This window comes from Sciurus vulgaris (assembly GCF_902686455.1).
Source record: "Sciurus vulgaris genome assembly, chromosome: 5".
Classification (NCBI taxonomy): Eukaryota; Metazoa; Chordata; class Mammalia; order Rodentia; family Sciuridae; genus Sciurus; species Sciurus vulgaris.
Genome location: NC_136465.1, coordinates 119,033,326 through 119,047,757, shown reverse-complemented (window position 1 = coordinate 119,047,757; position 14,432 = coordinate 119,033,326). Strand labels below are relative to the sequence as shown.

The window sequence follows — 14,432 nt, the reverse complement described above, 5'->3', positions numbered from 1 at the left end:
TGTTTTCTCATTTTACAGCCTGAGCCCTGCTTCTTTCCAGCAAGGCAGTTCTACTGTCTCATCATGATTTGGCTATGCTGCTGTTTTGTTATCTTGCCCCCAGAACTCAGTCCTTTTAGGTATTTATGGAAGCTTTATTATATAATCATGACTGATTAAATCATTGGCCATTAGTTTAATCAGCTGGCTTTTTGGCCCCTCTCCCCTCCTGAAAAGTCAGAGGTGGAGGTGGGACTGAAGTTTCCAATCCTCTGTTCACAGGGTTGGTTGGTTCCTCTGGCAACCACCCGCTTCCTAAGACTGTCTAAGGATACCCAGCCACCACCAATCATCTCATTAGCATTCATCATTCCAGAGATAGGTAGGATTATCAGAGGTACATATCAGTAAATGGGTTTGAAAACAACTGGGCACAGTGGTGCATACCTGTAATCTCAGCAACTTGGGAGCCTGAGGCAGAAGGATTGCAGGTTTGAGGCCAACCTTGACAATTTAGCAAAAAAAAAAAAGTATAGGGGATATTACTCAGTAATAGAATTTGCCCTTGTTCAAATCCCAGTATGGAAAAAAGGGTGTGTGTGTGTAAAAAACAAATGCATATTTTCACATTATTTTAGCCCCTTTCTCAGTGTCAAATGTTATTTATCACAATAATATATTTTGCTCTAAAGTCTACTCTTCTGATTTGAATATAGCTACTGCAACTGTGTGTGTGTGTGTGTGTGTGTGTGTGTGTGTGTGTTTAAATATCTTTTAGTTGGCGGTGGATCTTTTTATTTTATTTATTTATATGCAGTGCTAAAGATCGAACCCATGGCCTCACACATGCCAGGCAAGCACTCTACCACTGAGCCACAACTCCAGCCCTGTGTGTGTGTGTTTGTGTGTGTGTGTGTGTGGTTTTTAAAAATACTTTTTTAGTTGTAGATGGACACAGTGCATTTTTTTTTTTTTTTAATTTATTTTCATGTGCTGAGGATCAAACCCAGTGCCTCACACATGCCAGTCAAGCACTCTACACTGAGCTACAGTCCCAGCCCCTCCGTGTGTGTTTAAACTGGGTATTGAACCCAGGGCCTCAGACATGCTAGTCAAGTGCTGTACCACTGAGCTACATCCCAACCCCCACTGTAGCTTTTTCTTGATTAGTGCTATTATGATAAAACTTTTTCATCCTTTTTTTTTTTCCCCAGTACTGGGGATTTAACTGAGGGCTGCATTCCCACTGGATTACATCCCCAGTCCTTTTCTATTTTTATTTTGAGACAGGGTCTCACTACATTGCTGAGGCTGGCCTCAAACTTGTGAGTCTCCTGTCTTAAGCTCCTAAGTCACTGGTATTACCAGTGTGTGCTATTGTACCCAGCTTTTTCCATCCTTTCAAAGTGGGTTTCTCTTTTGTTGGGGAGCATAATAATGGTGATTTGACCCAGGGGAGCTCTATGATAGCTATACCTCCAGCCCTTTTTATATTTTTTGTTTTTTTGATACAGGGTCTCACTAAATTGCTCAAATTTATGATCCTCCTGCTTCAGATTTCTGAGTTGCTTGGATTACAGGCATGTGCCACTATGTCCAGTTTAAAGTGGATTTCTAGGGCCATGAATGTAGCTTAGTAAAAGAGCACTACTAGCCTAGCATATACAGGGACCTGGGATCAGTCCCCAGTACTGCAAAAAGTAAAGGTTTCTTATAGGAAGAATATAGTTGGATTTTCTTTAATCCAATCTGACAATCTGGGGGGCTGGGGTACAGCTCAGTGGTAGAGCCCTTGCCTAGCATGTGCAAGACCCTGGTTTCAGTCCCCAGCACTGGAAAAAGAAGAAGAAATGCAGAGGAAAAACTCCATAATACACTTATCCTACCTTAAATGTGCTTAGAACACTTACATTAGCCTCCAGATGGGCAAAATCTAATAACAGAAAACCTGTTAGAAAATGTTGAATATCATGTACACATATGAACATTTTGTAAACAGGATGGGATATGGAAACAAAACAATACACAAAAAACACTGGCAACACAGAACACTGTAGAGAATTGGTTATCTACTCTTGTGATTGCTTGACTGGGGGTTGCAGCTGCCAACACATTAAGAGGGTATCTTACCTCCATATCACTAACTAGAGAAAAGGTCAAAATTTGAAGTAGGGTTTCTACTGAATGGGTATCACTTTCATATCATTGTAAAGTTAAAAAATCATAAAATGAACCATCATAAATTGGTTAGCCCTGCCTCAAAAATAAATAAATAAATAAAAGATGCTTGGGCTGGGGAGATAGCTCAGTTGGTAAAGTGCTTGCCTTGCAAGCACAGGGTCCTGGGTTCGATCCCCAGCACCACAAAAAAAAAAAAAAAAAAAAAAAAAAAAAAGATGCTGGGGATGCAGCTCAGGGTTAGATGCACTTAGCTAGCATGCATGAAACCCTGTGTTCAATTCCCAGTGCCACAAAAAAGGGGAAAAATTTTTTTTTCTTGAGGAACAAAGTTTTAGATTATAGTCCTAATCACACTTGTCATCCTTGTTTATTAATTACTGATGACCTGATTTAAAAAAAAATACAGAAGCACATGAGACATACAATATGATAGATATTTAGAATTAAAAAGTTTGTCTGATAAGTGGATACTGATACGTAATGGGGGTAGGGGATAAGGGAAGAATGGAGGAACAGACTAGAGGGAAATGAAGGGAGGCGAGTGGGTAGTGGGAAGGAAAGACAGTGGAATGAGACAAACATCACTATCCTATGTACATGTATGATTACATGGATGATGTGACTACATCGTGTACAACCAGAGAAATGAAAAGTTGTCCTCTTATTTGTGTACAATGAATTAGAATGTATTCTTCTGTCATGTATAACTACACAGAACAATTTAAAAAAAAAAAAGTTTGACCTGTCAGTTTTGAAGTGGTTGATGAATCGGCATCAGCAGATCCTGAGGCCTACGAAGATCCTGATCCTTCCCAGGTCTTCTCTGATTGTATGATTTTGTTCTGCTCTTTTCAGAGGAGTGACATTTTTGTTTACAGTATGATAGTTTTTATTTTGTGCTTTTCTATATTTGTCATTTTTTATAAAATGCAAATAACATGTATCATTTTTTGTTGATAGACCTTCATTGTATTCATTTATTTATATGTGGTTCTGAGAATCAAACCCAGTTCCTCACACATGCTAGGCAAACACTGCCACTCAACCCCAACCCCAACCCCTATAGCATCATTTTTGCAAAATAACAATAACAAATGAAAAAGATTTTTTTTGGTGGGAGTAACAAATGCATTAGCTTTACCCTATTAAGTTTTGCTGGTTTTCAAAAGTTAATGGGCATTCCTGAACATTGTTTCTAGTTATGTAAGTTCTTGGCATTTTTATGTGTTGGGAACCCATGTGTATTGTTTTCTTTTTAATGATATAACTCCTCTATGAATGGCAAGGGATACTTATGGAGAACAGAGTTTCTGTTCTCAAGGATCTAATTGTCTTAAAATGCATTGTTTTATACTTGTTCACATATTCATATTTCTTGTTCAGTGTCAAGCCCACTGTTGAAGGATTTTCAGTAAATAGCTCAGAGTCTGTATAAAGTTATGAGTTTTATTTATGTCCAAAATAATGCAAATTCTGTTCAACATTGTTTAGTTTCCTGAGTCTTATTAGCACATTTCAAAAAATGTTTATTTCCCCTTTTTTGTTGTGTGTGTGGGGGGCACTTAACCACTGAGCTACATCCCCAGCCCTTTTTTGTATTTTATTTAGAGACAGGGTCTCTGAGTTACTGAGGCTGGCTTTGATTTCACAATCCTCCTGCCTCAGCCTTCCAAGCTGCTGGGATTACAGGTGTGTGCCACCGTGCCTGACTGTTTCTTTCCTTTAATGTACTATATCTAGAAGCAACAGCTGATAAACATTTTCAATTTTTAAAAAAAGTGGTTACTGACTGTATTTGTATTTAGTTCCTCCTATGTAGCAGCCACAGTGCTGGAAGTTGGGAGTGATTACCCAAAAGTGAGGTGTACACAGGTGAATAAAGCCGTAAGTCAAGCACAATGGCACATGCCTCTGATCCCAGCTCCTTGGAAAGCTGAGGCAGGAGGATTACAAGTTCAAGGTCAGCCTAAGCAACTTGTGAGACCCTATCTCACAAAATAAACAAGGGCTGGGGGTATAGCTGAATGGTAAAGCACCCCTGGCTGCAATCTCCAGTATCAGAAAAAATAATAAAGATCCCAGTATGCCTATACCAGCAGCTGGGGAAGCTCAGGTAGGAGGATTGTGAATTCAAAGCCAGCCTCAGCAACTTGGAGAGGCCCTAAGCAACTCAGTAAGATCCTATCTCTAAATAAAATATAAAAAGGACTGGGGGTGTGGTTCAGTGGTTAAGCACCCCTGAGTTCAATTGTTAGTACCAAAAAAAAAAAAAAAAAGAATATGAGTCAGGATCTCTACTCAGACATCACAGAAGTCCTGACTTTTCCCCTCCCCACTTGCCTTGAAGATGTAAAGGAACTTTGCCTGGTCCAAGTTTAGGTATAGCGTATGTCATCTTAGGGTGACAGTGATATAGGCCCGGAAAAGCAAAAGCCACGAAAGAAGATCTGTTTGTCAGGATGAGGCAAAGGTGAGAAGGACAAAGTCTGGCCTAGGAAAAGGTGGTAAATATTTGTGAATGTTTGATGTTTTCAGAAGGCATCAGCTATTTGGTTGGGGAAAAAGAAGGTGAGATCTAGAAAGAACTGTTCAGACTACAGAAACCCTGTCTGTGGTACCGGATTTGTTTGGACCACCTCATTCCTCTGGCTGTATCTTCCCAGAACAGGTAAAGGTGTCCCATAACCTGTAAGAGTTATATCCATGGTAACTGAAGTTTGTAAGAGCTAAGACAGTTCCTAGCTTTGACCAGTCTTGATGTCTCTTCATCCTGGACCTCTCCCCACATCCCCACCTGAGCATTGCTTCTTTTCAACAGGGCTGATCCACTGATCCACTATGATTCAGACCATGCTTCTCCTTTGCTGTGTCCTGCTGTCTCCAGTGGTTGCTTTTCCAAGAAATGTCCAGAATGAGGACCTGACCCTCCAGCCATCTTTCACAGAGACTGGGCACCCAACACAGGCGCTCTCCAGCCAGCTTCCTCTCCCAGATCCCAGCACCTGCCAGAATCTCTTACACACAGTCCCCTCCTTAGCCCCTCTGCCTGAGTACCTGTCCAGCTTAGCTCTGAGGATGACCCTGGAGGAGGTTGGCTGCCCATCTGAGGCCCACTATCTACAGCTTCAGCTTATTAGGATGGGAGGAGAGGACCTCACAGAAACCCTTGTCCGTGAGAGTCAAAAGTACACTCAGAAGGAAAGAACTGGCAATAATGAGACCATTCTGAGGGATTTGGGAGGAGTGTCAGGGGAGCTGAGGAGGGTCCAACGCTCAGTTACCATCCCTGAGGTATGTACCTCTGACCGTGGATGGGTACTGTATGAGACAGCAGCACTGATGATTGAATTTGCTGAGAAACTTCCTTCCACTGATCTGGTGAGAGAGTTCAAGACTTCTGCCATTAATGTTACCCAGAAGTGCACGGATGAATCTTGGGAGCATTTGGAAGAAGTAAGCAGAAGGCTGATAAAAAGCCCAGACATTGAGGATGTCACACTTCCTATAGAAGATAAGGTGTACTTTATCGTTCAAATAACAACCCTTCTGAAACGTATTGTTCTGGACCTGCTCCAGAAATATTTTCAGGCTTATTTTGGGTAGGGTAAGCCTCCAAATCATCACATTTACTTTTCAAATGTCTCTAATAGAGCTGCATAAAGGGACTGGGCACAGTAGATAGGTAGAAATGTTGGGGACAGCTTAGGACAAATGTATGCTCTCCTTTGATCCAAGTGCTGAATGACTTGTGACTATAAGCAACTTTACTTCTCAGTAGGTACTAGCTCCTGTTTTTTCTCCCCATTTCTCTTTCTTTCAGTTGTCAAATAATGTGGGCATAATAATTTCTTCCATTCATCTACCTTGTACTTTCTAATTCCCTAATTGAATGCCATGGGTTGCTTATGTTAATTTTTTAAACTGAAAATAGAAGTAAAACACTACTGCTATATCAGAATTGGTTTTTGGATCTTTCTTGACTGGGACTCTATGGCTCCTTTTGTGACCTGGAGATTGAATATGGCAAGGTCATGCAGGAAATACCAGTGTCCTTTGAGGCTAAAGACTTGAGCAGTCAATACAAATGGGCAAATATTCGTAGAGATCGTGTCTCTTACTGATCATCAAGGAAAGTACCTATCTTCCCTCTTCATGGGACAGGGAACTGGGCAGTATCTGCACCTGAGAGTTTCTCACTTCTAACTGGAACGTATGGCAATTTGGGGCCCCAGAACTATGTGGAAGTGAAACAGGAAGTCTTTGGTGATCTGGAATGCAGAGACCAAGAAGAACAACTGAGTCTTATTGTCATTTCCTGGGCCCAGCTTAAAAGGAATAGGAGCTGAGGGTTGAAGGGTGAAAGGTCCTTTAACTGAGCCCTGGGCTCTTTTCAGCCCAAGGAAAACATTTCCCATTAGTCTGATCCAGCTAGGCATCACCCAAGACCCAACATGACATGACTTTCTCCTTTACTGCCTCCTGCTATATTCTGTAGTCGTCATTTCATGTGGAATGCAGAACAAGAGTTGGTGCCTTTTTCCTCACTTCTAGGGTAGGGTGTGGGGGCAGGGCTTGCTTATGCCAGATCCTGCTTTCAAAGGCCTTACAATCACTTGATCCCTCTATCAGGGATCCTGATAGACTTGACCCTGAGCCTTGGAGCAGGTTGACCACAAGCCCAATTTCTGGATTCTTTAGCTTCGTCTAGAGGCTGTGGGATATATGTAGCATACGATTTTCTTCAGCCAAATACAAGGCACAAGGACAGCAGCATAAGACCATGAATTATTGTTCATGAGAGTCTTGTGCTTTATACTGAAGCTCGGCACAGAAGGAACATGTTAATTCTTGACAAGCTGTATGTGTGGTGCTTAAAATCCACTGAACCATTTGATTTAATGGCTGTAAAAACTTAAAAACTGAGTAATTAACAATTATCACCAATATCCAGGTATAGTGTTACATTCCTATAGACCCAGCTATTTAGGAGGCTGAGACAGGAGGATCAAGTGAGCCCAGGAATTTGAAATGAGTCTGGGTAACTCAGGAGACCCTAAGTCTTTAAAACAAACAAACAAACAAAAGGGATTATACATGCCTGTAATTCTAGCAGCTTGGGAGACTGATGGAGGAGGATTGCAAAATCAAAGGGACTTAGCAACTTAGCAAGACACTGTCTCAAAAAATAAAAAGGGCTGGGGACATGGCTCAATGGTTAAGAGCCTGTAGGTTCAAACACTAGTACCCCCCAAATAATAATTCCACAGCACTACCAAAAAAAAAAAAAAAATCAAGTCTCTTCTCCAGATATCATATAAAATAAAATATATTCAACAATGATTTGTGTTGTTGTTTTGTTTAATTTTTGATTCATTGTACACAAATGGGGTACAACTTTTCATTTCTCTGGTTGTACAACTATGATTTTTTAAAAATATTTTTTAGTTGTTGATGGACCTTTTATTTATTTATTTATATGTGGTACTGAGAATCCAACCCAGTGCCTCACGAACACTAAGCAAGCACTCTACCACTGAGCCACAACCCCAGTCTTCAACTATGATTTTGACAACCTGTGATTACCCATACTGATAAAGGGAATTATTCTTACCTAACAATTCACACACGCAAATTTATCCCTCATAAAATTGTGTGACTCCTTAAATCATATATATGCTTACCTTATTCTGCTAGGCTCTAGACCCTATAATAAGTTTAAATTTACCAAACAAAAACTGGATGCCCTAGATGCAAAAAGGGAGAGATGTGGAGAAAGCCATACAATCCTGCAACTCTTTCACAGATACAATAATCCACAAATAAAAAAATCAGAGGCGACAAATCATAATAGTCCTTGTTGAAATTCCAGAATGACAGTGATCTTCTGATTGAAGAGGAGGAATCTGAGGGTATATTATAACAGAATTCCTTATAGTTTTAGGGACTATATGATTACCAGACCTCTCCTGTCCAAGAATTTGGAGTATAGTGGAAATATTCTATATCAGAACTGTTCAATGTGACACATGTCTTCGGAATACTTTAAACATTACTCTTGTGACTGAGGACTTGAATTTTATTTATTTTTGCTTTCCATTTTAAATTTATTATTAATTTTTATTCTTGGTATTACACAATAATGTCTCTAGGTGTTTTAAACTGAATTTTTTAAACTGAATTGTGTGCCCCACCACCACCAAATTCATAAGTTGAAGCTTTAACACCCAATATGACTGTATTTGGATATGTAGCCTTTAAGCTATATATATATATATATATATATATATATATATACAGTTGCTACAGTTAAGTGAGGTCGTAAGTGTGGGACCCTAATCCAATAGGACACGTCTTTTTTAAATTTTTTATGGTACTAGGGATTAAACTCAGGGCCTTACTTATGCAAAACAAGCACTCTCTTGCTGAGCCATATGCCCAGCCTTTTTATTTTATTTTGAAATGGGATCTCTCTAAGTTGCCTGGGCTGGTCTCAAACACCTGGGTTCAAGTGCTCCTTCTCTGCCTCCCAACCAGTTGCAATAAAGGTATGCATCACTGAGCCCAGTGGACACAAGAAAATATAGCAGGAGTAATTAGGCAGAGGGAAATGCCATGTGAAGTCACCAGCAAAAAGGTGGTCAGTCGAAAGCCAGAAGCAAGGCCTTAGGAGAAACTGTATCTACCAACAACTTGTCCAGAACTGTGAGAAATAAATTCATATTGTTTAAGCCACCCAGTCTGTGTGTGTGTGTGTGTGTGTGTGTGTGTGTGTGTGTGTTTTGTATGGCATCCCTAGTAGACTTATATGCTTGGTATGTTTTTTCTCCCCCACCTATTTCTGGTACCTCACTGATGCATTGATCTAAAAACTTATTTTCTTCTTTACCCTGAAAAAAAACAAAAAACTTTTTTTCACTTCCTTTTTTTAAGTTTAGGTTTTAAAAATTAGAGTAGAAACACATAACGTAAAATAAAATTTACCACCTTATACATTTCTATGTGCACAGTTTAGGAGTGCTAACTATGTTTATATTGTAGTGCAACCAATTTCCAGAAAATTTTCATCATGCAAAACTGAAACTATATACCCATTAAACAACTGCCTATTTTCCCCTCCCCGCAACTGCTGGCAACCAATCTTCTATTTTCTGTTACTATGAATCTGAGTACTCTAAATATTCCTCACTTTAATGGAATTATACATACTTTGTCTTTTTAGAGACTGGTTTATTCCACTTAGCATAATGTCCTCAAGATTCATCCATATTATAGTATATGTCAGAACTTCCTTACTTTTTTTTTTTTTTTTTTTCTTTTTTGGTACCAGGGATTTAATGTAGGGTGCTTTACCACTGAGTCACAACCCCCATCCTTTTTATTTTTTATTTTTGAGATAGGGTCTCACTGAATTGCTTTAGCCTTGAATTTGCAATCCTCCTACATCAGCCTCCTGAGTTGCTGAGATTACAGGTGTATGCCACCACACCCACTCCAGAATTTCCTTGCTTTTTAAGGCTGAATAATACTCAATCGCGTGTACAGATACTCAACTTGTGATTGGAGTTATCTTTTTCATAAGTTGAAAATATTATAAGTTGAAATGTATTTAATGCACCCAACCAACCAAACATCATAGCTTACCTAGTCGACCTTATATGAGCTCTGAACACTTATATTAATCTAAAGTTAGGCAAAATCGTCTACACAAGCCTATTTTGTAACATAGTGTGGAATATCTCATGTAATTTATCAAATGCCTGTATCGAAAAAATGCTGGCCATACTACACATTGTAGAGTATAGGTTATTGTTAATTGTAGTAGTATTAGTATTATTATTACTTTTGGTACTGAGGATTGAACTCAGGGGCACTCGACCACTGAGCACATCCCCAGTCCTATTTTGTATTTTATTTAGAGACAGGGTCTCGCTGAGTTTCCTAAGATCCTACCTCAGCCTCCCAAGTTGGGATGACAGGTATTGGCTACCTCGCCCAGCTAGGTTATTTACCTTTTGATCTCATTGTTGACTGGGAGCAGTGGCTCACCCCTGCAGCCCAGCACCTTGGCAGAGTACTGTACCACATATGGCTATCCTACCAAAAGACCTAACTTTAAAATTTGAAGTATGGTTTCTACTGAATGCACTTCACTTTTGCACCACGGTAAAATTGAAAGTTTGTAAGTCAAACCATCCTTAGTTAGGAACTGTTTGTATATACCACACTTTGTTTATTCATTCTTCTGTGGAGGGACACCTAGACTGCTTCACTTCTGGGGCTGTTATGAATAATACTGCTTATGAACATGAATGTGTATAAATATCTTTTTGAGATCCTACTTCTTTTTGCAGGGGAAGGGAGACCAGGGATTAAACTCAGCGGTACTTAACAATGAGCCACATTCCAGCCCCTGTTATTTTTTATTTTTGAGATAGGATTAAATTGCTGAAGGCTGGCTTTGAACTTGTGATCCTCCTGCTTCAGGCTTCAGAGCTGCTGGGATTACATGCGTGCACCACTGCGCCTGGCTTTAGATCCACTTTTAATTCATTTGGATACACACACAAAATTGGAATTGCTAATTCATATTGTACTTTATCAGGGGGTGGTACTGGGGATTGAACTCAGGAACACTTAACACCTGAGCTACATCCCCACCCCCAGTCCTATTTTGTATTTTATTTAGAGACAGGGTCTCACTGAGTTGCTTAGCGCTTCACTTTTGCTGAGGCTGGCTTTGAACTTTCGATCCTTCTGCCTCAGCCTCCTGAGCTTCTGGGATTACAGGTGTATGCCACCACACCTGACTGTAATTTCATTTTTAATTATTTGAGGAACTTTACACTGTTTTCCATAGCATCTATAACATTTTATATTCCTGCCAACAGTGCATAAGGACTCCAATTCTTCCACATCTCTAGCAACACTTGTTATTTTCCAGGTTTTTAAATGTTTTGGCTCAAAAAAAAAAAAAATATATATATATATATATGATATATTAAAAATATAGGGGCTGGGGAGATAGCTCAGCTGGTAGAGTGCTTGCCTCACAAGCACAAGGCCCTGAGTTCAATCCCCAGTACTGCAAAAAAAAAAAAAAAATATATATATATATGTATATATGGGATATATATATTTATATATATATGGGGTATATATAACAAAAAAGGAGCAGTCATGTCATGTCTCTGAAAAAATATATATATTTACATATATAGTAGCCATCCTAATCACTATTAATGGGTATGAGATGATATCTTATTGTAATTTAAAAAAAATTTTGTAGTTGTAGATGGACATAATGCCTTTATTTTATTTGTCTATTTTTATGTGGTGCTAAGGATCGAGCCCAGTGCCTCACACATCCTAGGCAAGTGCTCTGCCACTGAGCTATAGCCCCAGCCCTTTTCACTGTAATTTTGATTTGCATTTTAGGGTAGACTTCTATTTCTGTGAAAAAATCATTGAGATTTTGACAGGGTTCACATTGAAATCTGTAGATTGCTTTGGGTAGTATTGACATCTTAACAATATTAAGTCTTACATCCACAAGCATAGGTGTCTTCACTTATTTATGTTTATTTCTTTCAGCAATGTTTTAGAGTTTTTATTACAGGCGTGTGCCACTACACTGGCTAAATTCTTCTTTGAACATTTGGTAGAATTCAGGGGTTGCAACCATCTAGTTCAGAGTTTTTCTTTGTTGGGAACATTTTTATTATTGATGCAATCTCAATAATTTATTTTTCTATTGCTTCATGATTTACTCTTGGTAAGTTATGTTTCTAGGAATTTTCCATTTCATCTATATTTCTGAATTTGTTGGCATACACTTGTGTGTAGTATTTTCTTATTATCTTTTTTATTTCTGTTAAATAGGTAGTAATGTCCTTACTTTCATTTCTTTTTTTTTTTTTTTTCCTCTTTTTTTTTTTAATCTCTTGGGGTCAAATCCAGGGGCTCACACATGCTAGGAAAGCACTCTATCATTGTGCTATACCCCAGCCACCCTCCCTGCCCACCCCCACTTTTTTTTCAGTACTGAGAATTGAACCCCGGCCTAGCAGAAGGTAGGTAAGCATAGTACTACTGAGCTATGACCCTAGTATTTTTTTTTTTTTTTTTTTTTTTTTTTGGGTGCTGGGGATCGAACCCAGGGCCTTGTGCTTGCAAGGCAAGCACTCTACCAACTGAGCTATCTCCCCAGCCCGACCCTAGTATTTTTTAAATTTATTTTGACCCAATCTCACTAATTTGCCCAGGCTGGCCATGAATTTGTGATCCTTCTGCCCCAGCTACTCAGATTATTGTGTGGGTCACCATGGCTGTGAGCCCTCATTTTTCATTTTGAAAACCTGAGTCTTTTCTCATTTTTGTTCTTTTCCAATATTGGGGATTAAATCCAGTGCCTTGCACATGCTAAAAAATCACTCTACCACTGAGCTACCTCTCTAGCCTATATATATATATATATATTAGTTGTAGATGGACACAATACCTTTATTTTATTTATTTATTTTTATGAGGTGCCAAGGATTGAATCCAGTGCCTCACACATGCTAGGCAAGCGCGGTACCACTTGGCTACAATACCTGCCCCTGGGCTGGGGAGATAGCTCAGCTGGTAGAGTGCTTGCCTTGCAAGCACAAGGCCCTGAGTTCGACCCCCAGTACCACACACACACACACAAAAAAGCTGGTTCAATACCTGCCCATTGTACATTTTTTTGAAGAACCGACTTTTGGTTTTACTGATTTTCTCTATCATTTTTCTAGTCTGTTTTTTATTTTGTTTTTGGTACCAGGTATTGAACCCAGGGGCGCTTAACCACTGAGTCACATCCCCAGTCCTTTTGTTGTGTTTTATTTAGAGACAAGGTCTCACTGAATTGCTTAGGCCCTGGTTAAGTTGCTGAGGCTGACTTTGACCTTGCGATCCTCCTGCCTCAGCCTCCTGAGTCACTGGGATTATAGGTGTGCACCACTGCACTTGGCCACCCATATATTTTTTAAATTAAAAAAAAAAATTATGTCTGGATGCAGCGGCACACACCTATAATCCCAGCAGCTCTGGTGGCTGGGGAAGTTGAGGCAGGAAGATTGCAAGTTCAAAGCCAGCCTCAGTAACTTAGCAAGGCCCTCAGAAATTTAGTGAGACCCTGTCTCAAAATAAAATACAAAAAAGAATGAGAATGTGGCTCAGTGGTTAAGCACCCCCAGGTTCAATCCCTAGTACCCCAAAACAAACAAACAAACAAACAAAAACCCCCAGTTCTTCTGCTTTACCTTTCCTCCTCTCCAGAAGATATAGAGGACCTTTTCCTATCTCAATTATAGGCCTAATGTAAAACCTTAGAAAAACAAAGATACAGACCAGGACCAGCAAAGCCAAAAAGGGGAAAGTTCAGTTTGTCAATATGGGGCAAAGATGAAAAGGACAAAGTCTAGGCCAGGAAAAGATGCATAAATATTTGCAAATGCTTTATCCTTCACAGTTTTGGAAGCCATCTGCTTTCTGGTTTCCTCATGATTCTGGCTGGAATAATGGAGAAGATGGGATTAAAAACAGGCTGGGGTTGTGATTCAGTGGTAGAGCACTTGCCTCACACGTCTGAGGCACTGGGTTTGATCCTCACCACCACACAAAACGAATAAATAAAATAAAGGTACTGTGTCCATTTACAACTAAAAAAAAAAAAAAAAAAAAAAAAAAAAAGTCATTCAGATTATGAAGATACCAAAGCGAATGAAATATTTGGACTATATTCTTCTTCTGGCACTTTTCCTCCTCAAACCAGTGAAGCTCTCCCATAACTTGTAAGAATGGGGAAGAGATTATGTCCACCATAACTGAAGTTTGTAAGAACTAAGACAGTTCCTAGCTTTGACCAGTCTTGATGTCTCTTCATCCTGAGCCTCTCCCCACATCCCCACCTGAGCATTGCTTCTTTTCAACAGGGCTGATCCACTGATCCATTATGACCCAGACCATGCTTCTCTTTTGCTGTGTCCTGCTGTCTCCAGTGGCTGCCTTTCCAAGAAATGTCCAGAATGAGGACCTGACCCTCCAGCCATCTTTCACAGAGACTGGGCACCCAACACAGGCGCTCTCCAGCCAGCTTCCTCTCTCAGATCCCAGCACCTGCCAAGATATCTTGCACACAGTCCCCTCCTTAGTCCCTCTGCTTGTGTACCTGTCCAGCTTAGCTCTGAGGGTGACCCTGGAGGAGGTTGGCTGCCCATTTGAAGCCCACTATCTACAGCTTCAGCATG

At 39.8% G+C, this 14,432-nt stretch overlaps 1 long non-coding RNA gene across 1 annotated transcript; it reads left to right on the top strand.

Moving 5' to 3' along the window:
* The first annotated feature begins 3,915 nt into the window (after positions 1–3,915).
* LOC306662975 lies at positions 3,916–6,118 on the top strand. The gene is made up of 2 exons (XR_013764318.1): positions 3,916–4,828; positions 4,979–6,118. It is a non-coding gene; the product is annotated as an uncharacterized lncRNA (long non-coding RNA).
* Positions 6,119–14,432: the final 8,314 nt, after the last annotated feature.